At 39.8% G+C, this 24,597-nt stretch overlaps 1 protein-coding gene across 15 annotated transcripts in view; it reads left to right on the top strand.

Moving 5' to 3' along the window:
* Anks1b (ankyrin repeat and sterile alpha motif domain containing 1B) overlaps positions 1 to 24,597 on the top strand; it is a 972,026-nt gene that overhangs the window by 662,422 nt on the left and 285,007 nt on the right. The window lies entirely within an intron of this gene.

Here is a 24,597-nt window from a genome sequence, read left to right as displayed (position 1 = left end):
ATCTTCTAGAGTAGTTAAAATGCAGGTGTTAATTCTAGTCTTCATAGTTAATGCTGACATGAACAAGCTTTAGGGAGAAAATGTGCAAGCAAAGTAATTTCTTTAAAAGTCTAGAAAAGGAGAGCTCAGTCCTATTTCCCTGTCACTGAGAAAAATGACAGGAGCTCATTCTTATTTCTTCCCTTATTTTTCAGAAGACCCATGACAGAATACAGGCTACAGGCACAGATGCTCTCATAGCACCTTTTGACAGGGTAACTTTTCATTCTTACATCCCATCGCTCACACTCCATCTAGCCTTATTCTTTAACTCCCACTTGTTTTTTTTCACTGGCTGGTGTCTTAAACTTTATGAAATAGGATTATGATGATGGTCTACCACCCAGTTGATGGTACACGGTAAAACAGAGTGTCTGTCTCTCTCTGTTTCTTTCTCTTCCCTGCACCCCCCTCATTCTCTCTCTCTCCCTCTCTCTCTCCCTCCCTCTCTCCCTCTCTCTCTCTCTCTCTCTCTCTCTCTCTCTCTCTCTCTCTCTCTCTCTCTCTCTCTCTCTCTCTCTCTCTCTCTCACACACACACACACACACACACACACACACACACTTTTTTTTCTATTTTACTTTATGGCTGGTTTAGAGGCGATCTATAGGAGGGTTACCTTTACATCTGTCAAGTACATTTCCTTTTACATAGTATCAATTGTTCCCTCATTCTCTCCCATTCCCTCACACACATATTTTTAGCATGGCGGTCTCAAGTAAAGGAATTATACAACTAAACTTAGTCTAACCGAGGGCCTAGAATTTTTTACTTTTTATAGGTGTGGTCCTTGGTGAGACAGGCCGTGGCATTCCCAGAGTTCCATGTATCTCTGGAAAAGCCTAATCATTCTAGGACAAATAGATATGTTCTCCTAGATCAAGGGTTGGTAAACTTTTTCTGTTAAAAAAAATGCCAGAGAGTAAACATTTTACATTTCACAGGTATTGTGTCCTCTGTTGGAGCTATTCAACCCTATTATTAGAGTAAAAGCAGCTACAGACAATTCAGAATACGTGAATATGTCTATGTTCCAATAAAACTGTATTTACCAAAGGAGGTAATGGGCCAGATTGGCCTGCGGATCATTATTTACTGATGTATATCTTTTTTTATTCTTTTTTATGTTTTTTATTGTGAAAATACTGTACAGAGGGGTTACAGTTACATGAGCAAGGTAATGAATACATTTCTTATCAAGCATTGTTGCCTCCTCCTTTGTTTTTCCCTTACCATCCCTTCCCTCCCATCTCCACAACTATACTCCCCCCGCCCCCCTGGAACTAAATTGTAAAGTTCGTTTTTCAACATAGTCTTGTACATCTCATTGTTACAATGGGTCAACCTGTATCCCTAGTTAAACATTTTGTTTTTTCCCTTCCTCTCCCCAAATTATACCGTCATCAAAATACAGTGAAAACAGGGGTTATACCATGGGGGAGGAACATACAAAGCAACAAAAAAATCACATGATACCTTATAACTGCATCAGAAACATTAGCAAGAAAGAAAAAAAACCACTTGTGTCCCTGTTTGGGGGTTCATTTCGCTTAACTTCATCTTATCTGGTCATACTGATATATATCCTTTTTTTTTTTTTTTGGTTGGTTGTGGGGTTTGAACTCTGGGCTTGGGCACTGTCCCTCAGCTCTTCAGCTCAAGGCAAGCGCTCTACCACTTGAGCTCCACTTCCGGTTTTCTAGTGGTTTATTGGAGATAAGAGTCTCACTGACTTTCCTGCCAGGGCTGGCTTTGAACCGAAATCCTCAGATCTCAGCCTCCTGAGTAGCTAGGATTATAGGCATGAGCCACTGGCACCCAACTGATGTATATCTTACATTAACAATATATCTCCTACTAGACTATGAGCTTTTCTGTACTTGTGAGTGTCTTCTAGACAGAGAAAAAACACATCTGAAATACAGCCTACAATGTCAAACTAAAGAAAACCCAGCACCAGGATGGCCCACAAACCTTATGGCTTCATCACAGAGATCTATGTAATGAGGCTATTTTGGGGGTGACTAATGTGTTGACACGGTCTGTACATGTATTAGAGAAAAAAATGTCACCCTCCTAGCCATATTCATGGGAATACTTCAAGGTTCACCCTTTCTACCAATTACTATAAATAGTGCTGATCCAACACTTCTGTGCTACCAGATCTAATCCTAAAACTGCAACTCTCACAGAGCTCTACCTCTAGCAAACTTCAGTGTTCCCTTTGTGTGCCTCGTCTATTTTGCATCAATACTCTCCAGAATTCTACCTTAATCCTCTCCTCTTTGTCCTGCCCGTATGTTTCCTTAGCACCTTCATCTGCTCCTGAGGTTTCCACTGTCACCTCCACATGAGTGGCCTCAAACTCCTTTCTCTGGGTTTGTAGCTCTAGCTAGCTTCAAGAAACCTTCTGGATATACTAGATGGTCTTCAAAATAAATGTGCCCAAGCAGAGCTCCATCTTCAAAGAATCCTGGCCTGTATCTCATTGTATTTATCTTTATTTCCTCGTTCTTCAAATAATTGAAAGTAATTACTTTATACTAGGTACTTCCTTATCCGTAGCATTATAATGATAAATAATGTAGACCTGGTGCTTCCCTCCACAGACATATATATTCTAATGAGAAGACAGAATGTACATGCATATATACATACATACACTTTCTCAATTACATTTTCTTTTCATATGCTATTATTATATAATATATTATACAATACTATATTTATGTAAAATTATAGATACTATAATATACTTCTCTTGTATATATTACATAATTCTTTTCTATGGTATATATAATATATAAAATTTTATACAAAATTTTCTATTATAGATTATGTATTTTATATAATATAAAATTTTGTATAATATAAATACATACTATTTATAAGGTATAAATATTACATTATATGTCATACATAACTATATTATATAGTATCTATAATAAAATTTCATATAATATACAAAATAAAGATATGTCATTAAAAAGGCATAGGATGTTGGAAATGTACTCCGGGAGGGCAGTTTACTTGCTATAAGACTGCAAAAGATTATTCCTTGGGCTGGGATGTAGCAACATGGTAAAGGACTTGCCTAGCACACATAAGGTCTTGGGTTCAGTTAAACCCCAATACCACAAAAAAAAAGGGAAGGGAAGAGAAGGGAAGGGAAGGAAAGGGAAGGGAAGGGAAGGGAAGGGAAGGGAAGGGAAGGGAAGGAAATGGAAGGAAATGGAAGGGAAAAGGAAAGTTGACTTTATTGTCAGTAGAATTGTTGCTGCCACTGAAAAATGAGGACAAGACAATAATTGACTTTATGAGTAAAAACTTCAGTAATTCTAGAGAAATACATTTTCAAATAATGTTAAGTCATTGAGGTTTTTCTTATTATTCTTCAGCTTGACATACATAGTCAGAGTGGTGAACAAAGGATTCCAAAATCTCAGTGGTTTAACACCGTTATTTTTTTTAATTTAATTTAATTTTATTTGTGAACATACTGTACAGAGGAGTTACAATTACATGGGCAGGATAATGCGTACATTTCTTACCAAGCATTGCAGCCTCATCCTTTGTTTACCCTTCACATCCCTTCCCAGCCTCCCCCCTTCCCCCCATCCCAATCCTATTCCTTCCCCCCCCCCCCCCCCGCACCGATGTTGTAAAGCTCGTTTTGGACATGACAACTTGTACTTCTCATTGTTGCAACAGGTCCACCTGTATCCTTATAGAACTGGTTTTTCCCCATCTCCTCCACAAGTTATACTGACATCAAATACAGTGAAAGCAGGGGTTATACTGTGGGGGAGGGACATACAAAGCAACAAAGAGATAATCTTATAAATGCATTAGAAACACATGCATGAAAGAAAAAAACATTAAAATACACATCTAAGGGTTCATTTTCCTGACATCACATTATCTGACCTTTTCTGCTTGACTCATACATATACTAGATATTACAAATAAGGGAAACCATGGGACCTATGTTTCTTTGGGCCTGGCTTACTTCACTTAATATAATTTTTTCCAAGTTTTTCCATTTCCTAACAAATGGGGCAATGTCATTCTTTCTGATGGAGGCATAGAATTCCATTGTGTATATATACCACATTTTCTTGATCCATTCATCTACTGAGGGGCATCTGGGTTGGTTCCATATCTTAGCTATGGTAAATAATGCTGCAATAAACATAGTTGTGCTGGTAGCTTTAGTGTGGTCTTGTTTATAAACATTTGGGTAAATGCCCAAAAGTGGGATTGCTGGGTCATAGGGGAGTTCTATGTGAAGTCTTTTGAGGAACCTCCATACTGCTTTCCAAAGTGGTTGAACAAGTTTACATTCCCACCAACAATGAAGTAAAGTTCCTTTCTGTCCACATCCCTTCCAGCATCTGTTGTTGTTAGAGTTCTTGATTTTTGCCGTTCTAACTGGAGTGAGGTGATATCTCAATGTTGTTTTGATTTGCATTTCTTTTATGGCTAGGGATGTTGAACATTTCTTCATGTGTCTATTGGCCATCCTTCTTTCTTCTTCAGAGAAGTTTCTCTTTAAGTCTTTGGCCCACTTATTTATTGGGCAGTTGTTTCTTTGAGGATTTGTTGTTGGGGGGTTTAATTTTTTGAGTTCCAAGTATATTTTAGATATGAGACCCTTGTCCGTTGTATGGCTAGTAAAGATCTTCTCCCAATCCCTGGGCTTTCTATTGATCTTGCTAGCTATGTCATTTGCCCTGCAGAAGCTCTGCAACTTTATGCAATCCCATTTGTCCAACCTTTCTTTGATTTGTTGTGTTTCCGGGTCTCTATTCAGAAAATTTCGGCCTGAGCCAAGGAGACCTAGGGTTTCTCCTATTCCATCCTGTAATGTTTTCAGAGTGTCTGCTTTGACTTCAAGGTCTTTGATCCATTTGGAGTTGATTCTGGTGCAGGGTGATATATAAGGATCTAGCTTAAGTTTTCTACATGTAGTTAACCAATTTTGCCAGCACCATTTACTGAAGAGGTTGTCTTTCTTCCATTCTATTGTTTTAGCTCCCTTATCGAAGATTAGATGGCTATAGGTCTGTAGGTTCATTTCTGGGTTTTCAATTCTATTCCATTGGTCCTGGGGTCTGTTCTTATGCCAATACCAAGCTGTTTTGATTACTATGGCTTTATAGTAGAGTTTGAAGTTTGGTATTGATATTCCTCCAGCAGTGTTCTTTCCATTGAGGAGCGTTTTTGCTATTCGGGGTCTTTTATTTTTCCATATGAATTTTTGGATTGCCTCTTCTATTTCCTTGAAGAATGAGGTTGGAATTTTGATAGGTATTGCGTTGAATTTGTAGATAGCCTTGGGAAGAATTGCCATTTTCACAATGTTAATCTTTCCAATCCAGGAGCATGGGAGGTTTTGCCATTTTTTAAGTTCTGTAACACCGTTATTTTTATTTCTCATTCATGGAAGGTTTAATGGGGGTCACACAGCCTTCCCATCTCAGAGTTCTTTAACAGATGCCATAAAACAGGGCAGAGAGGAACATGAGAGACCACACAGAATGTTATTGTTAGTCTTGGAACTTCTCACTTGCTTTGGACCATATTTGGTTGACCAGGAGTCAGGTTCAAAATAGAGTGAGAACTATAGACTCTTTTCCTAGAAATTGATAATAGAATCCTGAGAATCTAACTCTTCTATGCCAGAAACACCATTTCCCTTATGTACCTCAGCTGCCACCTTTTTTCACATAATTTATTTTTGTTTGTTCCTTAAAACTTATTCCCTGAAGGCCAGATACCTATGGCTCATGCCTATAATCCTACATACTCAGGAGGCTGAGATGTGAGGATTACAGTTCAAAGTCAGCCAGAGGAGAAAAGTCTGTGAGGTTCTTATCTCCAATTAACCAACAAAAAGCTGGAAGGATAGCTCAAGAGGTTTTGCGCTAGCCTTAAACCAAAAAGCTCAAGGACCCCACCCAGAGTTCAAGCCCCAGGACCAGACTGACAGGCACATATACATATACATGTGTACATATACATGTGTGTACATATATACAAACACACACATACAACCAAAAGAAATAAACTTATTTCTTGAAGAGAAACTTTATGACAATTGTTTTTTATGACAATTGCTTTCTGTCTCTCTTTGGATGAGATTGACAATTTAACCCTTCTCTCCATTTGATTAATTTGTCACTCTTCCTTGAGATTAGGATCTTGGCCTTGTTCCTCTTCATTTCTCAAGCATACTCAAGCATATCACTTGAGTATGGTAATGTGCAGTTTAGAGTTTTTTTGTTTTTTTTAATTTAATTTTATTTTATTTGTGAACATACTGTACAGAGGAGTTACAATTACATGGGCAGGATAATGCGTACATTTCTTACCAAGCATTGCAGCCTCCTCCTTTGTTTACCCTTCACATCCCTTCCCAGCCTCTCCCCTCCCCCCCACAGTTTTTGGACTAAGCCAAACAAGCATTGAAGATTAGAGATCAGTCCTGAGTGGATTAGATTAAGACTCCCAAAGGTATTTCCTGAGAAAAAAAAATTGGCTTTGCTTTTAAATTCTTTGTAAAGGCATAAGGCAGGCCCTAATACCCACAGCACTGGTGGCTTGAATTTCCTGGCATGAGTTCCTCTCCCCATGCTTCATGCTATCTGTTTTCAACGAAGGGGGGATAACTAGTCTATTCTTTAGGGGTACATTGCAAGAAAGAATGACCAATACTTGAAGTTCTTCTTCTCCTTTGAAATGGCAAACCTTCATATGCACAGGGTACAGAATAGCTATAATGGTTTGGGCTGAATAGATATTAGAGAATATTCACTATTCAGTTTCTGTTGGGCGTGAGAGTAGAGGAGTCCAAACTTACTCCTGCTTGCTTCTAAGATTTTTCTGTGATTTCAGGAAGCAAGCTGCTTACTAACATTCTTCCAAAACCAAAGGGGGTGGTGGTATTTTTTTAAATATTTTATTGAAATGAATTTGTCTTCGACTTGGAAGGGTTTACTATGTAGACCAGAGAGCTGAAATATCACTTTACTCATAATGCCCCCTGATATTTACCAAGAAATAGGGGAGGCATTAGGCAAGTAAATAGCATCTCATCTATGGCTATCCCCAGCAGCTGCTGTTCTTCAACTTTGAGAAGTTCACCTCATTTACTAAAGAGCAATGGCTCCCTGGGAGTTAGACTGCAGTCAGAAGCGAGAACGAAGGGATTTAGATATCTGAGTACTTTAATCAATTTAGTGCTGGAAGGGACCTTTACACATCCAGCTCATCCTCTTACGGGAGTCATTTCACAGGTGAGGAGACTAAGCCCAGACATTAATTGACTTGCCCCCAGGCAGATTGCTCCTGAGTAACAGAACTGGAACTAAATCCTAGCCAGGAGTGTTTGTGACAGTTGCCTCTTGGGTGAATAGTCTGCAAAGACCTAAACCTGGGCATAGGCCAGAGTGTTCATGAGAGAAAGGGAAAAGGGGGACAGGACAGGACAGGACCAAAGGACTACAAAGAAAGATCAGGGATATTAGAAAATTAGGCTTCCTTTCAGTCTTCAGGATTACAGGGCTGCTTTTACAGCTTCTATCGACCCCTGGACTCCTTCCCTTGCTGAAAGGAGGAGCTATGGCAGGGAGCCAAAGGCCCTGCAACCACAAGACGGAGACAGCTATGGTAGAGGAGAAAAGCAGACACAGGCCAGGTCCCCTGCCCAGCAGTTACAAGTGGTTTATCCTTAACAATGGCCACCGACATTGAAGCTTCACGGACAATGCGCACTGCCACTTCCAGGAAAGAATAAAGTGGAATAAGCCGAAATGGAATAAAGTGAAATAAATAAAATAATCCTATGCATTTTCTTCTTCAGTGCGTATAGAAAGGAAAGAAAGATGAGCAAGATAGATGGACATGATCTAGAAGGGAATGGGGCTATATCTTTAGAGTACTAAATTACACACAGATGTCACTTTTATAGAATTAAGCCAGGAAGCAGCATGGTGTCATAACTGGGAATGTGGACATATTCCCAGAGTTTGAATCCTGGATCTACTGTTTGCCTAATTATAAGACCATGGACATGTTCCTAAACCTTTCTCTGTCTGTTTCATCATCTTCAAAATGAATGACATGATTTTTACCTACCCTATAGCGGTTCCGTGATAATTAAAATGGGGCTTGCCTTAATGTATGTGCTATATTTGGATATACTAATTTTTTTAAAGAGAAGATTGAAGGTGAACCAAGAAAAATGTGAGATTCCTTCCATGCAATAATTATATCCAAAAATGACTACTCCAGGCATAAACAATAAGTGAAAGTGGTTTCCTATTATTTATTCATGCAGTAGATATTTATGAACCACCTACCACATGCTGCAGGCTCTTATAGCTGCTGAGAATTTGGTTAGGAAACAAGACCTACAAGGTCATTGACCTCATGCAGTTTACATTCTAGTAGGAGACCCGGATAAAAAATACGCAAGTTCAGATAAGGATAGATACTCTGAGGAAATATTGAGCAAGGGAATGGACAGAGAATGATGGAAATATACAAATGCTATTTTAGGGAGATATAATAATACCTTGCTATGTTGTCTAAACATGGTAATCCAAAGCATAATAATACTATGGGAATACTGAGATGAGTTAACTCAGTAACCTGCTTACATCCTCATCAGGAACTTGAAGTCATTCAGAAGCTCAAAAATGAACTCCATTGAGCTTTTGAGTAAACCTAATTTAATCCTACTTTAGCCACCTGGGATTTATGTCACTTAGGGCACGTTACTGAATTGTCTAATCCTAAATTTACTTATTTGTAAGGCAAAGATAATAGAGGAAATCTCCACATCAGATTATTATTCAGTTGTAAGTAAAAATATAAATGATGGTCCTAGCAGTTGGAAGGAACCGATAAATGAGTTATGATCACCTGCCTTTGTTTAACAAGTCCTTACTAAATTACAAAACTCAATTCGCTGATGAGCAATCAAAACCAGGATGGGTATCAGCTGACATGAGAGTCTCTGCCCATGGCTGTACCCTACCGCGAGCTTTCCATCTCTACTAGTGAATTTTGCACAACACAGGTTATTCATCTGGATTTAAAAGGGGGAGACTTGAAAACTTGATTGATTGTCCTCTGCTAATTTAAATTTGTTAAACATATTTGGGTGATTTTGAACTCATCGGGAGCTAGAAGATAAGGCATTTAAACCTATTTCTATAGTCTTCTCATAAAGGAAATCAAATGAATTGGCACAATGCTGCGAGAATGGACTGTACCTGTACAGTCGATTCCCAGTGGGAATCGGAAAGAGAACGCTGAGGGCAAAGGTGACGTGGAGAATATATTGAACAGCAAAGAGTCAAAATGTATGTGGGATAAGAGGGAAAGGAAATGAGCTGGGAAGCGGGGCACTCAGTCCTGGCAGTGTGGCTCCATGAGATTGGTGAAGACACCTTTACGATGGCGTGTAAAAACACAGCTATGTGAATTCACACAAAAGCTAATGTATAAAACAACACACCTGCCATTTTGAATAAATCATTGTCAAATCATTTCTGTCTACCTTTACTATCCACTTGAAGTAAGTTTTTAATGAGAAGTTGAGCACTGGCTATGTTTCTCATTTTCCACCAATAATGAAAAGACTATTCTTTAAATCTGCTGACCTAAACACGTTCTTATGTCACCTATGCAACACAAGAGGGAAAAATGTGAGATTTTGCAGTATCTGCTATCAAGAGAATTTTAATTTAGATAAAAAAGCTAAACCAGTATTTAAGTGATTTTAATAAAAGGAAACCATGGATGAACTATCACAATAATAAAAGTTGGGAAGGAGCTCTTCTATTTAGGAAATCAGGAGAGAGTTTCTGGAAGAGAAGATAGATGAATCAATAAAGCCACTTTTTTAAACACCTTAAAAACTTCTTTGAGATAACTCGTAACATTCCAAGTAAAATATGACCAAAACATTTGCTTAGCTTGCTCAGCCAGAGAAACATGCTATTTTTCTTGCTTTTAATAACCATCCTCTGATATATGCTTGTGCCATTAATCCATCCATGAATTTCATTCATCACTTTGTCCTCCAAGGTATAAGTCAAATATTTCAATCTCAAGAAAATACTTGTAGTCAGCTTCAATATAGCTGGCTAACCTAGTGACATAGTTAATATTCTCCCCAGCCTAACATAAGCTCTTTTCATTACATGGCATTTCTTTGTAGTTACTGTCTTTGTTGGTGACCAATGAGATATTAGGTTTCAGAGACCAGCCAGTCCTCATGAAACCACAGGAAGACAGAACCTGAGTTCATCTTCAGCCTTCTTTGGGATATAGACATGAGCTATAGGTTTAGACAGACAAAGAACTGGAGGCAAGGAGGAAAAATACAGGTGTTTATTACATAGTCTAAGTGTGGCCTGGTGGGTCATTATTCAGCCCTCACTTGGGAAGGTTCTGGAGAAGTTGTTACCACTGTCATCACTGGTAACAAGTCATTGCCTAACAGGTGGTTTGTCTGAGGGAGGCGCTGTTGTTTCTTAGGGGTAGTTTTTAGTCTGTTGTCATGAAGATAATATCCATGGATGATCTTGTCCTTCCTTGAACTCAAAGCAGAGAGAATGTCTTAGAGCAATGAAACATGCAAAATGAGACCTGAGTTCCAAACTTTTCTCCTGCTTTTACTTTATTCATGGACTCAGATACAGAGTCAATAAGTCAGTGCTTTGCAGCAAAAGTATCTGTGAGGCCCCTGCTTCATGCACTTGCATCTTTTACCCTGGTTTCTTTGTATGTGTATGGGGGGGGGGGGTGCCAACCCTAAGGTTTGAACGCAGGGCCTGGGTGCTATTCTTGATCTTTTTTGGCTTAATTACTTTTGGTTCTTGTTGATCTTCATGACTACCCTCAACTGGGAATCCACATTTCCTAAGACAGTCCAAAACATTTCAGAAAGACACTGCAGAGCAAACCCCTGTGTTAGTCACAAATATTTTAATAGAAATACTATTCGTGCTAGGCACCACTAATACCTAATTATCAGATTAAATCAACTCATTTAAATCTCAAAAATAAATGCCTATTTTGCAGATGAAGAAATAAGAGTCCAGAGAAGTTAAGTACCATGCCTAAGACCACACAGCTAGTGAGTGACAAGGGCAGGATGCAAACTACTCTGCTTGTCTCCAGCATTTCTGCTCCTCACTGCTTTTTTGCACTATTCCCTTCAGCAGTGCCACATCTCTGACTCTTTGGAGTCACCTAACAGTATATTCACCATTAGGAAAAAAACACTGGCCATTTTTATTAGCTTTCATGGCACTATTATCTTCTATTTTTAAGCTGATGGATAACTGCTGCTCTCAGAGGAACTGAGTGCATAAGAAACTACCAGAGTCCCTCTTTCGTGTCTTCAAAAGAAAGCACACATTAGCTTTACTTGTTCTATGAATTCATGATGGTCTAAGTACTAAATTGATTCACTTTAAATAATTCTTAAGGTTACCAATCGTGAATCAGGGAGTCCTGACAGGTTAAAAGCTTTTTCCTGAATGCGGTGTCAGCTGTAACCCCCAGATCCTTAGCAGACACAGCATGGTGGCAGAGGATAGTATTTACAATTTTCTTAATAGGAAGAGGTGAAAGGATTGGAGAAATCTTTTGAATGTGAAATTTCTCCATAAATGTGTAGTAAGTGCAGAGTAGATGGATTTCTCTGCCTCTCACCTCTGGGACTCAATGACATCATCATCTGTCAATATTTATCAGTACTCAAACAGAACCTTTTTTCTACTAAGTGCTACATGATGTAGACACAGAGTAATAATTGACCTTTCATCCCCAGACCTTAGCAATCCTAGTGGACTCCCAGCTTGTGGGGGTGGGGGATGGGAGGCTGGTTCAGTTGCAGCGCAATGTCTGCAACCACCCTGCAGCCCACCTGACTGTCATCCATCAGTTGTTGATTTGTCCTCCTGTTCAATCAGACCATCAGCAGCTTGGGGCCCTATGCTAGGTCCAGAGACATGATCTCTGGGACCACAGAGTTCTACCCTACATTTTAGTCAGAAAGAATAGGTCAAAGTAAAGTCTATGGGGGAAATGTTACAAGAAGAGAGACGTGTTACATGCATCGAGATCAGGGAAGGCAGGTAGATGATACTTGAACTTAATCTCATGCAAAGAATGAATAGATATTTTTAGCCAAATAGGCACTGAAGGAGTCACTCCAGACCACGTGATCCTGTGAGGACCAGAGACAATAAAGAGAAGAGGAGGCCCATCTTCATATCAGTCTCCCTCCCTCCCTCTCTTTCTTCTTCCCTCCCTCCCTCTCTCTCCCCTCCCTCTTTCCTCTCTCCCCCTTTCTCTCTCTCTCTCTCTCTCTCTCTCTCTCTCTCTCTCTCTCTCTCTCTCTCTCTCTCTCTCTCTCTCTTTTTCTCTCTCTCTATTTGGCTTCACTTAATTTTTCATGTTTACTTTACCTTTTCATATATTAACTTCAAGAATGCAAGAAAATCTCCCTCATTTTCTCAAACCCACTCAAATTTCTTTTCATTTCTCAAACATAAAAATTTGGCACTTTAGTTTCTTATATTTTGTAATATATTTCAAATACTGAAGGGAATTATATATTCATCAAGGTAAGAACCTTACACCTTCATACACAATTTACAACTATTTACATAATACCTAGGGTGATGTTACTATGTATCGAGTGCTTCTTCTTGTTGAATTAAATAATAATTTTGATTTCAGTAGCTAACTTTCTAGTAAGGATTCCAGTAAGCAGGGCTGGATATTCTCAGTAACTCCATTGTCTGAAGTAAGTAAAGCTTCTGAATCAACAAAAAACAAGTAGACATTAAAGCTAGAAACATTTCTCTGAAGACTAAACTCGTGTTTATCTCACCCCACAGTAGGGGAATTGTTCACTGGTTATTTCTTAACTGTAGGTATAAAAGAAATCCTTTTTTCCCCTCAGTGCTAGAGAAGGAGCTTTACATTACCTGAGCTACATTACCACTCTTGGGGTTTTGCTTTGTTTTGTTTTTGGACTATGTCTTCCTATGTCACCAAAACTAGTCTTCAATTCTCCATGTATCCCTCTCTTCGCCTCCAAGTGCTGGGATAAAGGCCTCTGCCACAACTCCTGGCTTGACTTTGAAATGGAGGTTACAGCCATGATCCCACAGCGATATTTTTCTGAGTATTCTAGACTTTACCAAAACTCCTAATGATTTGTTCCAGAAGCCTTACATCAATATGTACACCATTAACTAGACCACTGGCTGACCACAGATGTCTGCCCTTTCTGTCTCTCTTGTTCTAGCTTATTATAGTGAGGTTTTCTTTCACCAAATCTGGAAATAAGGTCACCAGGACCTATCAAAAGTATTCCCCATCCTCTAAATAGCCTCAATGCTAATACCCACATGCTGCTCATAACTTCAAAGGCTGTTTTCACAATTACAGGTACTCGATATATTCCAAAGGCACTGGTGCTTATGCTCTTGGTGTGAGGCCCGATGTCTTCTCATCAAGGGCACCTTGGCCAATGCCAACTGGATGTCCTGCCAATGCCATTGAAACCTGCCAATGTGGATGCCAGTGCCAGCTATCAGTGCCCAGTGCTGAGGGCATGAGCATATTCTATGTGGCATCATGTCTGCTTGCTGCTGAAGCTGCTGATGCCAATTCTGCTTTTGTTCCCAGTGTCCCCAATAATGTTTTATGATGCCACTCTTCTATTGCTGCCTCTCCATCTTAACATATGGCCTGGAGGAGCTGAACCAGGGCCCCAGCAGTGTGCCAGATCCTGAAATCCATTTAGAATCATCCACCAGCTCAGATACTCATCTATGATCCCTTGAATCAAATGCAATCTGCCTTCTTTGAGCAGAGATTCTTTTGAGGGCCTTAGATTCCTCCTATAAGACTAACTCTGCCAGTTTCCCTAAATTCCCACACATGATGGATGAATATGGTTCTGTTCCCACTGAGCTCCATGCCACATGGCTGTGGCATTGAGCTGACAGATTTCTGTCCATGCTAGAGAACAAGGAGCATTCATTTTGTGTTTCAGGAGATCATACTGCTCTACCTTCAGCATACATCTGAGATCTGACTACTTTTTGTCACCTTAACTCTGATGCCTAGCCCAACCTACCAGCGGCTTTCTCACAGCCCCTTCAATGGCCTTCCTATTTCTCGTTCTCAACATAGCAGCAAGAGTAACTCTACGAAAACATAAGCCAGATCATGTCACCCCTCTGCTCAAATTTATTCACTAGCTCCCTACTTCCTTCAGAATGAAAGTCAGACCTTCCAAGGCCTTCTAGGGCCTACATGGTCCAAATTACTTCTCTGACCGGCTTTGGCTCTGTCTGCAGGTGCACACATAGCTGCCCAACCCATCTGTCTTCTTGTTATGCTCACTCGTTCCTGAAAGCCTTTATGCTAGCCCTTCTCTCTACTTGGAATACCCTCACACCAGTTGCCAACAAGCCAACTCACCATCTATATACCTCTTTATTCAAATCTTTTCTTCTGAATTGAACTTGTCCTTGATATCCCCTTTAATACTGCCTTTCCCCATACCATCCACCCACACTCCAGCCCTCCCAATCCCCTGGCTAACCTTCCTTTTTGCCAAAAGTATTTATCACCTTCTAACATAAAATATACTATGTATAATACTAATTGTTACCCATGGCAAACCTTTGAATATTTTATTCTTTGATACCCCTAGAACAGAGCCTTAAATATAGCAGGTGCGCTATTAGTATTTGTTGGTATTAGTATTTGTGGATGGATAAGTAGGTCAATGATTGATAGATAGATAGATAGATAGATAGATAGATAGATAGATAGATAGATAGATAGATAGATAGATAGATAGATAGATAAGAGGCCAGCACTTCTTAAGTGACTGTGAGTATACTCACTTTTGACCACCATGTAAATAATAGCCTTTGTTCTGCCCTATGCAGGCAGAACACAAATCATTCATTTGTATGCTTCATGAAACATTGGTCTGCTTGAAGAACTCCAGTGGATGATATTATTATGCATATGCCCAGAGGCTCTGAGAAAGGACATGGTTTTTAAACATCACACAAATAGAATTGCTATTCCAAGCATTTATTATCTTCTGAAGACAAGTCTGGGCAACTTTTTATGGTGGTTGTTGTTGAGACCAAAAACATGTAGAAGATTTTCCTGATGGATAGTAGCATTTGGTTCCTGTTTTAAGAGGAAAGCGGTATGCCATCTTAGCCACCAAATAGCTGTATAGATGTTGGAAACCATGAACTGGCAGAGGTGGGTGGAGGGAGGCCTGTATCATTTTCCAAATATAACTCACATCCCTGGTAGAGCTTGGAAATGTGAATGACGGTGAGTATTGTTCAGCGTCTTATTCTAGTTGCAAAAAAAAAAAAAAATCCTCTGTTCATCTTGAATCTGAGCCCTTGAATCATAAAAAGAGCTTTGGAACAAAGAAATAAATCAAAACAAATGATGTTTAACAAAGGGCTCTAGGGTCAACAAAGATTTTAGAAATGAAAAGACAGTAGGAAAAAAGCATTTCTTTTCATTGAAGCTTTTTTAAAGCATGCTATGTACCAAAGGCTTCAGGGAGAAGTACAATACCATCATTCAGGAAAATCATTCCACCCTAGGACCATGTTTATGTTTGATCTATGTAGTGCTCCAATGGATCTTATTTATAACCCATGGAGGTCTTACCTGGAGCCTGGTGTGCTTAAGTGATGCCGCAGGTGGAGTGTTAGTCTCGTCCCTGCGTTTGCAGATGAAGCTGACAAGTAAACCATTTGTATTGCTTGCAGGCAATAAATGGTTCTATAATTGTTGCTGTCACTTTCTTTCCAATCATTTATTCTTATCTGTGTTGGCAACTTTACTCATTTAATTTGTGGTCAGTGTACCACCTGGGGCCAAAGAGGGTGCCATCCCTGAAGGCTAAAGATTAGACTGGTGCTTCTGACTGTGCTGTTAGAAGTTGGTCGCTCGTGTGTCTTGAAAACATTTGGTATCTATACACTTTCCATTCATTACCCCTTGAATTACTTCTAATTTACTCCATGATCTGAGACTTAACAAATTAGAGATGTATCAAACCTTCTCTGTGCTAGATCCTAATTCATTTCTCTTATTCATGAAAAAAGAACTCATAGGGCATTAAAAGACAAATGTCCAGTCTACTTTCCCTTTATTCTTCAAAATGTAATCCCTCTTTGCTCTTCCCACCCTGTGCCTAAAACTGGGAGACTTTTTTGTTTGTTTGGTTTGTGCAGGTCATGGAACTTGAACTCAAGGCCTGGGTTAGAGTACTACCACATGAGCCACAGCTGCGCGTCCAGCTTTTTAGTGATTAATTGGAGATAATAAGAGTCTAATACACTTTCCTACCCAGTCTGGCTTTGAACTGTGATCTTCAGATCCCTGCCTTTTGAGTAGCTAGGATTACACTGGCACCTGGCAAGCTGGGAATCTTTTAATTGTCTAATCAGTCCAGGAACTCCACATCAATGAAACTTCATTGGTGGCCTAGAAAACCATAGAGGGTTATTACTCTGTGACTGAGTCCATGGTGACATTTAGACACAGTGCTACTACTTCTGAGTGTTTTGATTTCTATTTTCTAGGAATTATATCCATAGTACAGTCTGGTTTTTAAAACAAGGGATTTTTAAGCAGCAGACTTTTTTGTACTCAGATTTCTTCCTTACCACAGCTACACAATACAGGACCTTACCAAGCCTTGCTTCCCAGCAAGGCACAGCATATTAGTCCTTTCAATTCCCACAGAAGGAATAGCTTTGTGTGGAGTACCCAGGTGCTCAGACTCCAGAAAGAACATTTTCTCAAAGATCATCTGAAACTCTTCACAAATGAGATGGTGTATGTGAAATCACTTTAGACTCCTCAAAAGTCCCATATAGTTGTCAGGTATTATTATTATTATTATTATTATTATTATTATTATTATTATTATTATTATTTGGTTTGTTTGTTTTTCTCAGTCGTGGGGCCTGAACTCTGGGCCTGGGTGCTGTCCCTCAGCTCTTCAGCTCAAGGCTAGCGCTCTACCACTTGAGCCATGTCGCCACTTCTGGCTTTGTCTGCTTATGTGGGGCTGAGGAATAGAACCCAGGGCCTCATGCATGCAAGGCAAGCACTCTAGCACTGAGCCACCTTCCCAGCTTCTACTATTATTATTATTATTATTATTATTATTATTATTATTATTATATCTTGATCAATGTTACCCCTTTCAACATGCTCACCCATGCCTCTCCTACCCATCCCTCCCCTCACTCTTCTTATTTTTATCAAATATACATTGGATTCTTGACCGCATTCTCCCTTTCTCCTCCTCTTCATTTCTGTGTACCCTTTGACCCCACCCAACCCCTTTCAAGTACTCAGTTCCTGGTCTTAGGTGATGCTCTTGTTACTGACAGTGCTATCCATCTTGTAGACCATTGTCCCAGCAATGTTGCATAGCCACAGAAACCTGATGTCAATAGGTAGACTTTGTTCTGGGATGCCATGCTCAGTGGATCCGCCTTTCTCTTTCATGTTCAATCAGTCTTTTAAGAGCCATTGATGAAACAGCACAGTGATGTCCAAGCCCAGTCCTGTCTAAGCCCAGGTCTCACCGCCTGTGGGAGATTTGATCCTCACACACTACTTGATAGACTTCCTTTTCAGACTTGGCAACACACTGTCTGCTGGCCCTGCTTGTCCTGGTTTATTTTCAGGGCGGCTGTTAGTCTGAGTCTTGGGTAGCAGCAGGACAGAGCGGAAGAGGCTAGAACAAGAAGCAGGAACAGAGGGAGGTTCAGGACAGTATCAGCTGCGGGCACCATAAAGCCTATCAGGCAGGAAGTCTGAGACTACAAAGCACACACAAGTGCGAAAAGAGAAGCTACAATGGAAGGCAGCAAGTTTAAGCTGCTGGTCTGGCCTGTGAGTGCTCTCGGCACAGGTAGGCTTCATCAATGCTAGGTCTGGCTAGGGGTGGCCTGTCACACACATAAAAGCCCCAGAAGGTCACAAAAGTACTCACATAGGAGCATCTAGCTTTCACCAAGTATAGCTAGCTCACACAGTTCACAGACGTGTCCACTGTTTCAATACACAGATTGCTAATCCCAAAGTTAGCTCTGTGTTATTCTGGAGAAAGACAAGCAAACTCTCCAAGCAAATGACGAGTTTACCGTCCCGATCTCTTAGCACAGGCACAGATTCATTTCCTTAGGACTCTGAACTTCCTCAACCCTCAGTCCTCATTCTTTCCCCATATCCATCCCGTTTCCTTTGTGTTTTCTGAAGTCTTTGTCTCTCTTCTTTGCTTCCCATTCAACACCCCCCAAAGAAGTTCAGATTTCACTTTCTACCCCCTCATCTCACACTCCAATAAGATGCTACTTAAGACTTAGGCTTCTGTGCTCTTCCCAATTAAGATTCCCTGTGACCTCCTTTCCAGCTCCCATAAACCATCTCCCTCCTCTCTCATCTGATCAGATTTCACTGTGAGGTCCATCACCACTGGCCATGCTCCCTTGAAACTTCTTCCTTCACTGCCCTGTTTGCCTTGACTGTTTCTGTTCCTTTTCTTTTATGTTCCTGGCCTCTTGGGTGTAATTTATATCTTTTCCTTATGCACTGGAAGTGCCAGCTCATTCGTAGGCCACACCTCTTCTCACACTACATGATCAATCTCATCCACACACGAGTCCAGCTCTCACTTATGATGGAAATAACTACTGTTTATTGAGGGCCTCTCTCTGTCTGATACTGTGCAACTCTACTTCATTATTTTATTGAATACATATGACCATTCTCAAAAATAGCTATTCTTTTTCATCTTTTATCTGATAGCCAGAGCTTGGCAAGGTGAATAGCTTACTCAAGGTGGGACAAATAATAATTGGGGCAGCCAAGACTCCCATCTGTACTATTAGTGATGCCAAGGTCATATGACTCCCCACAAATTGAAGATGCCATTCCACAGCACCTTTAATTCCTCATGTCACAAAAGTACTTAGGTCATCTTACATTTGTCTTATCTTTCCTGACTGAGAACTCTTTTTTTTCCCTTGGGTCCGGTCGTGGGGCCTGAACTCTGGGCCTAGGCACTGTCCCTCAGCTCTTCAGCTCAAGGATAGCGCTCTACCACTTGAGCCACAGCACCACTTCCAGCTTTTTTCTTTTCTCTTATGTGGTGCTGAGGAATCAAACCCAGGGCCTCAGGCATGCAAGGCAAGCGCTCTACCACTGAGCCACCTTCCCAGCCCCCTGACTGAGAGCTTTACCAGGTATCCAGTTATCCAAACTAGAAACTTGGGAGTTTCCAATGCTTCCTTACTAATCTATTATCCCAAAGGCACAATGATGTGATTAGTAGAAAACGGCCATCAAATGTAAACAAAGGAAATTAAGCTTCTTTAGTGACAACAGATATAAATAATGAGAGCTACACAAAACAATGAACAAAGCAAATACTGTCAAGTGAGGGGACAGACTCCTTATAAATATTTTACATGGACTAGCCTTATTACATTTTTACATTCAAGGAAAGACCAGGCTTCCCAAATATGGTGGTTTAGAGAATAACACACTTGTAACTCTCATTTAACAGTTCTGAACTGAGCAGTCCAGGTTTACCAGTTGACTGTACTCTCTGCAATTCTGAAAGGATCCAAGGTCTTTGCTCTCTGTCTGTCTGTCATCTTCTAACTCATTGCTACTCATAGTGGTCCCTGGACTGATAGCCTTAGTATCATCAGTAAGTTTCCTAGAAATGCAGAATATCAGATATTCTTTCAAACTTACTAAATTGCCATCATATGCTAACAATATTCCACCATGAGATTTGTGTGTGATGAAGTTTCAAGAGGCATCTCAGTGGGGCATCATTTTGTCTGTATAGTCAGAGATGGACTGCAGGCTCTGATATTCCAGGCCGATGGGAAGCCAGAAAGAAAGGAAGAGGGAGGGAAGGGAGGGAAAGAGATAAAAGGAGGAGAGGGGATGAGAGGAGACCATCCAGAGCAAAGAACTTTTTTTAGTTACCTGCTAAGTTTTCATTAATAGCTGTAGGCTCATATTCTCATAACAGCAACCAGGAAATAAAATCTCATGTGTCTCATCTCTAGTTGGACAGATGTGTGAAAGTCTGTTACGAATACCTCTGTCTGCCTATCCTACGTCTCTCAGATCACAGAGTGTGCCTGGCTCCTCCACAGTACCACGGGCCTGGCGGCTCGGGAACTACCTCTTCTTAGCCCTGTCTTGCCAGATACTCCCGCTAACTTGAGCAAACAGTTACAGTACTACCTTTAGGTGCTGCTGAGAAGTTACAGAAAGAGATATGGAGACAGTCTGACCTTTAGTCTATGTGTCCTCTTTCTGTTTGGTCATTGGGCTTATTGTTTTTCTTTATTGTATCAATAAATCAGATTCTAATTTCAAATAAATTTGCAAATCATGGTATTGGAAAACATAGGGATGACTATGTAAAAGAGCTTTGAACTCATTTGTCCAAAAGCATCACTTTAAAGCTGGCAACACTGAAACCTAGAAAAGGTGAAGCAATTTTCCCATGCTTATATAGCCAACACTATCGAGACTTCTGGATTATAAAACAAGCCCATTGCATTGGTAATACCTATCATTTGAAGACTCATGCTACCTGGAAAAAGAATAATACCTAGCTTCTTGGTATAGGGAAGTTTTAAATGTTACAAATGCTACTGTTGGGCCATAAAATAACTCTAATTTTTTTTATAACATGGAGTCTTAAATACAGATAATAACAAACATAACATAATGGAGACCAAGCCACTGAAATGTTTGTCATTTTATCTTCACATTTTCATTAAATAGCTTAATAAACATTTAGAAAATACAGACTGTGCATGAGAGGCTCTGCTGGACCTGAGGGAACACAGAAGTGACTAATAACCTTGTTTTGTCAGGGACATTCTCCCAAGATTTCGAAAGAAGGAAGAACTCTATTCAGTTTTTCTTATATGCCAAAAATGTGGTGATTTACAGCAATGAAAACAAAAAACACTGTGTATTTTTCTTACTCATGAGACTTGCAACAGTTGTGATTCAGATAACTCCAACTGGACTCTCTTGAGCTCCAAATTTCACTCCAACCTTTAGGTGAAATTTAGCATTTCTCCATAAGTCTACTTCTTTCTTACTACCCAGTAGTTGTTAGCCTTAGAGGACTAACATAAGAATAACAGACAGACAGACATGTGAGTATAATATATACACACATACACACATTATATATAATATATATATATTATATATATTACACTTTTCTGTATGGACTCATTAGGAACTATAAAAACAGCTATACAGGGCATGCATAAGGTCAGGAGTTTGATCCCCAGCTCCACTAATTTAAAAAAATATGACTATACCTTATTTCTTCGCCAAGTGGTGGAGGTACATGGACCAGTGAAGAAAACAGACACTGAGAGAACTAGCTTTCAAGCTAGAAATGTTTGGTTGTTTTACTTATGTTGATGATGTCTGTAGGGTGTTCTAAAAAACTATTGGAATTTGTATCTAAACACTCACAATGAGAAACCAGTCCCTGACAAATAAGTCCAGAAATAAAAGTCAAAGCATTACAAACACGGAAAAATTGTATTAGCACAGATACACCTTGGCCTTGCACAGTTCATGTTGGGGAGTGGTTAGCAATTTAATGACTGTTTAGGTACACACATGGATCTAATCACATTTCTTGGGGGTGCAAATAGCAGAGTTATGAGAGATTAATATACTCTCAGTTGAGGAGACTTAGAAGAGCCTGGGTTTTAGGAGGATTAATATAGTAACAAAATGTAAGCTAAAGGAAAGGTGGGAGGCCAAGTGGAAGGTTTTTGCATTAGCTTTTGCAAGTGCTAACAAGAACCTAAACAGGGTAGTGGCAGTAGGAACAGAAATAAAGGAACAGATGGGAGAGTTGCTTTGGAAGAAATCATTGTGCAGCACAGTAACCATTCTGCATATCATTAAATATGTGTCAAGTTAATTTTGTAACTTCATTTGGCTCTAATGGTTTCCTCTCCTCAGGTATGCAGAGCCTTCATAAATTTATTGGTCATCTGTTCACACAGTTTTAATTAAGAGTTATAACTTCCATGTAAGGGGAAACTGATTCTTCCGTTCCCTACTATTTCCACAACATTCATCAGAATAGACACTGAATAAGTATTGAGTACGCAGATGAATGGATACTTCCCTGCACAAATCTGCATACCTGTTTCACCTTGCATACCAGCCTTTTCTATTTTTCACCCTCTTGCCAAATATCTCCTTCCCTATCACTTCTTTAAGATTAGTTTTGTCTACGAGGTATAACCAGATTACTAAGCAGTTTGTGTTCAGTGAGACACTAATATAATTATTTTTCCAGTCACTGCCTTCAGCTAAAGTCAGATAACTTCCTCTTTGCTATTTCTTAATTTGATCTCAGACATATCTATTAACTTTCTCATTATGTAAAGTACTGAAAACTCAGTTTGGATGCAGTTTAACTCCCAGCTTCATCCCCTTCCCCCTCCAACTGTGGCATCTGACCTACACTAAGTTTAGGTTTTACCCAAGGGATGGGTTCCAGTCTCCTTTGTAGTTTCAAATTCTCTGGTATTGCAACAAGAAGAACAAAGGATGACCAAACTTCGTTTATATTTCAGTAGGTTTATTTTTTCCTGTCTACTTAGGGGCTTCTGATCCTTCATTAAACCCTAACCAGTAAAAAAAATTTCAGTGACAGGTGGCCACTGAGTGCTTTCTCAAGAAAAGATGTACAAGTACTTGGGGTACCACTGCAATTTTCGGGAAAGGTACATCTGACTGGGTCAAATGAATTCATCAAAGCTCTCCAAGACTATTCCCAGATGGTCAACTTCTTGAGTAGGCTAACAGCAAGAACTTCCTACTAGGCTGTTCATTTCAACTCCAGTGTTCTCTTTATTCCTTCTTTCCCTTTCTCCACCTATTATGTCCACTAGGATAGCCAGGCTCCTGGGCTGGGGTGGGTGTGTAGGATAGTGCAACCACTTCTTTAAAACTCCTGGCAAATATTTCTGTGATTGTCTACAGAATATAAAGATAGTGAACACTTTTGAGCCTCCACTTGGGATTCTGGTCTCAAATTTTACACATACATAACACAGCTATTTGTGCATACCACTGAACTTTATTTTGCAAAGCCTGAAGTTACCATTTACATTTGTAGCTACTATATGATAAACACTGTCATGTGGACAAAGATTCAATTAATAGCTAAAGTGGAACTGTCAATATGAAGGGAGTTTAGACTGCAGTGCAAGTAATGGATTGCACTGTAACTTTACTTCAGCATGGAGATGTGGCTGGGGTGTGGAACAATGGAAAAGAGGAAAGGAGAAAAGGTAACTTTAACATGAAAAAAGTAAGGAGAGAGAGAGGGAGAGAGAGAGAGAGAGCTCTGCACATTGACAGAAAGCTTAACACCCTGAAGATTGCAATCTGAATGTCTGATGCCCAGACTAATATTTGCTCACAAGTCAGAAACACATAGATTTCCATTAACATTTATCTCCTTAAAGCTGGAGGAAGAGGAACGTCTGTGTTGCACGTTAGCTCTGCTTCAGCGCTGCCATGAGGAACTTTAATGCAGGCTGCTACCAGGTTGCTGAGGGGCGTCCATCCTGCCCACTGCAGCTCTCCATCTAAGGCCCAGCAAGCAAAAGCAGCACACGTTTTGGAAGTGAATCACTCCAAACACCAAATCCAACTGAAATTCCAAGTAAAGGTTAAAAGACTAGAAAAATCCATGCAAAATTTTAAGCTCAGAAGTTCCTCTTGCTTAAATTATTTTCACATTCCAGTTTAAACTCAGAAACATTATGTCGCTGTCACACTTCTTTGTTCTCCTAAACTATTAAAAAAAAATCCTGTATATAGCCGACAAAAAATAGGAGCCTGTCTGCCAGCAAGTTCTCTATTCACGTCTGACATACTGTAGAGCTGATGCAAAACACGTGGTCTTAAAACACTCAAAAACCTCTTTTTTTAACCAGCTTACCACAGCAGTGTGTTGCTCAGCATGTTTGCATACCTACAATGCATGTCTTGATAAGCATGAATTCTCCTTGGATGTTTAAGCCATGCAGTATTTTCACACGCACTGATGATGTACCTAGGAGAGTTATCATTTTTATATTACAAATGTACTTCCTTGCATCTTCAGCATCAAATACCTCCCAACTAACATCGTTTTAAATTCCATCCAACAGAATGTCAATAAGGTCTGTAGAAGAAGTTTGACATATTTCATTCCCTCAAATACAGAGTTAATTTAGCAGCTAAATTGGAAATTTCTGGGTGTATTTTTGAAAACTAATTCAGCGTGAAAATTACTAATCATTTAGAATTGGGCATACAGCATTTTCTTTTTCCTCATTTCTGCATCCAGAAATATCCGTCACTTCAGCTCAGATAAAA

This window comes from Dipodomys merriami, unplaced genomic scaffold (genome assembly GCF_024711535.1).
Source record: "Dipodomys merriami isolate MVZ:Mamm:240054 unplaced genomic scaffold, mDipMer1.0.p SCAF_10, whole genome shotgun sequence".
In the NCBI taxonomy this organism is placed as follows: Eukaryota; Metazoa; Chordata; class Mammalia; order Rodentia; family Heteromyidae; genus Dipodomys; species Dipodomys merriami.
This window is presented reverse-complemented; position numbering and strand designations above follow the sequence as displayed.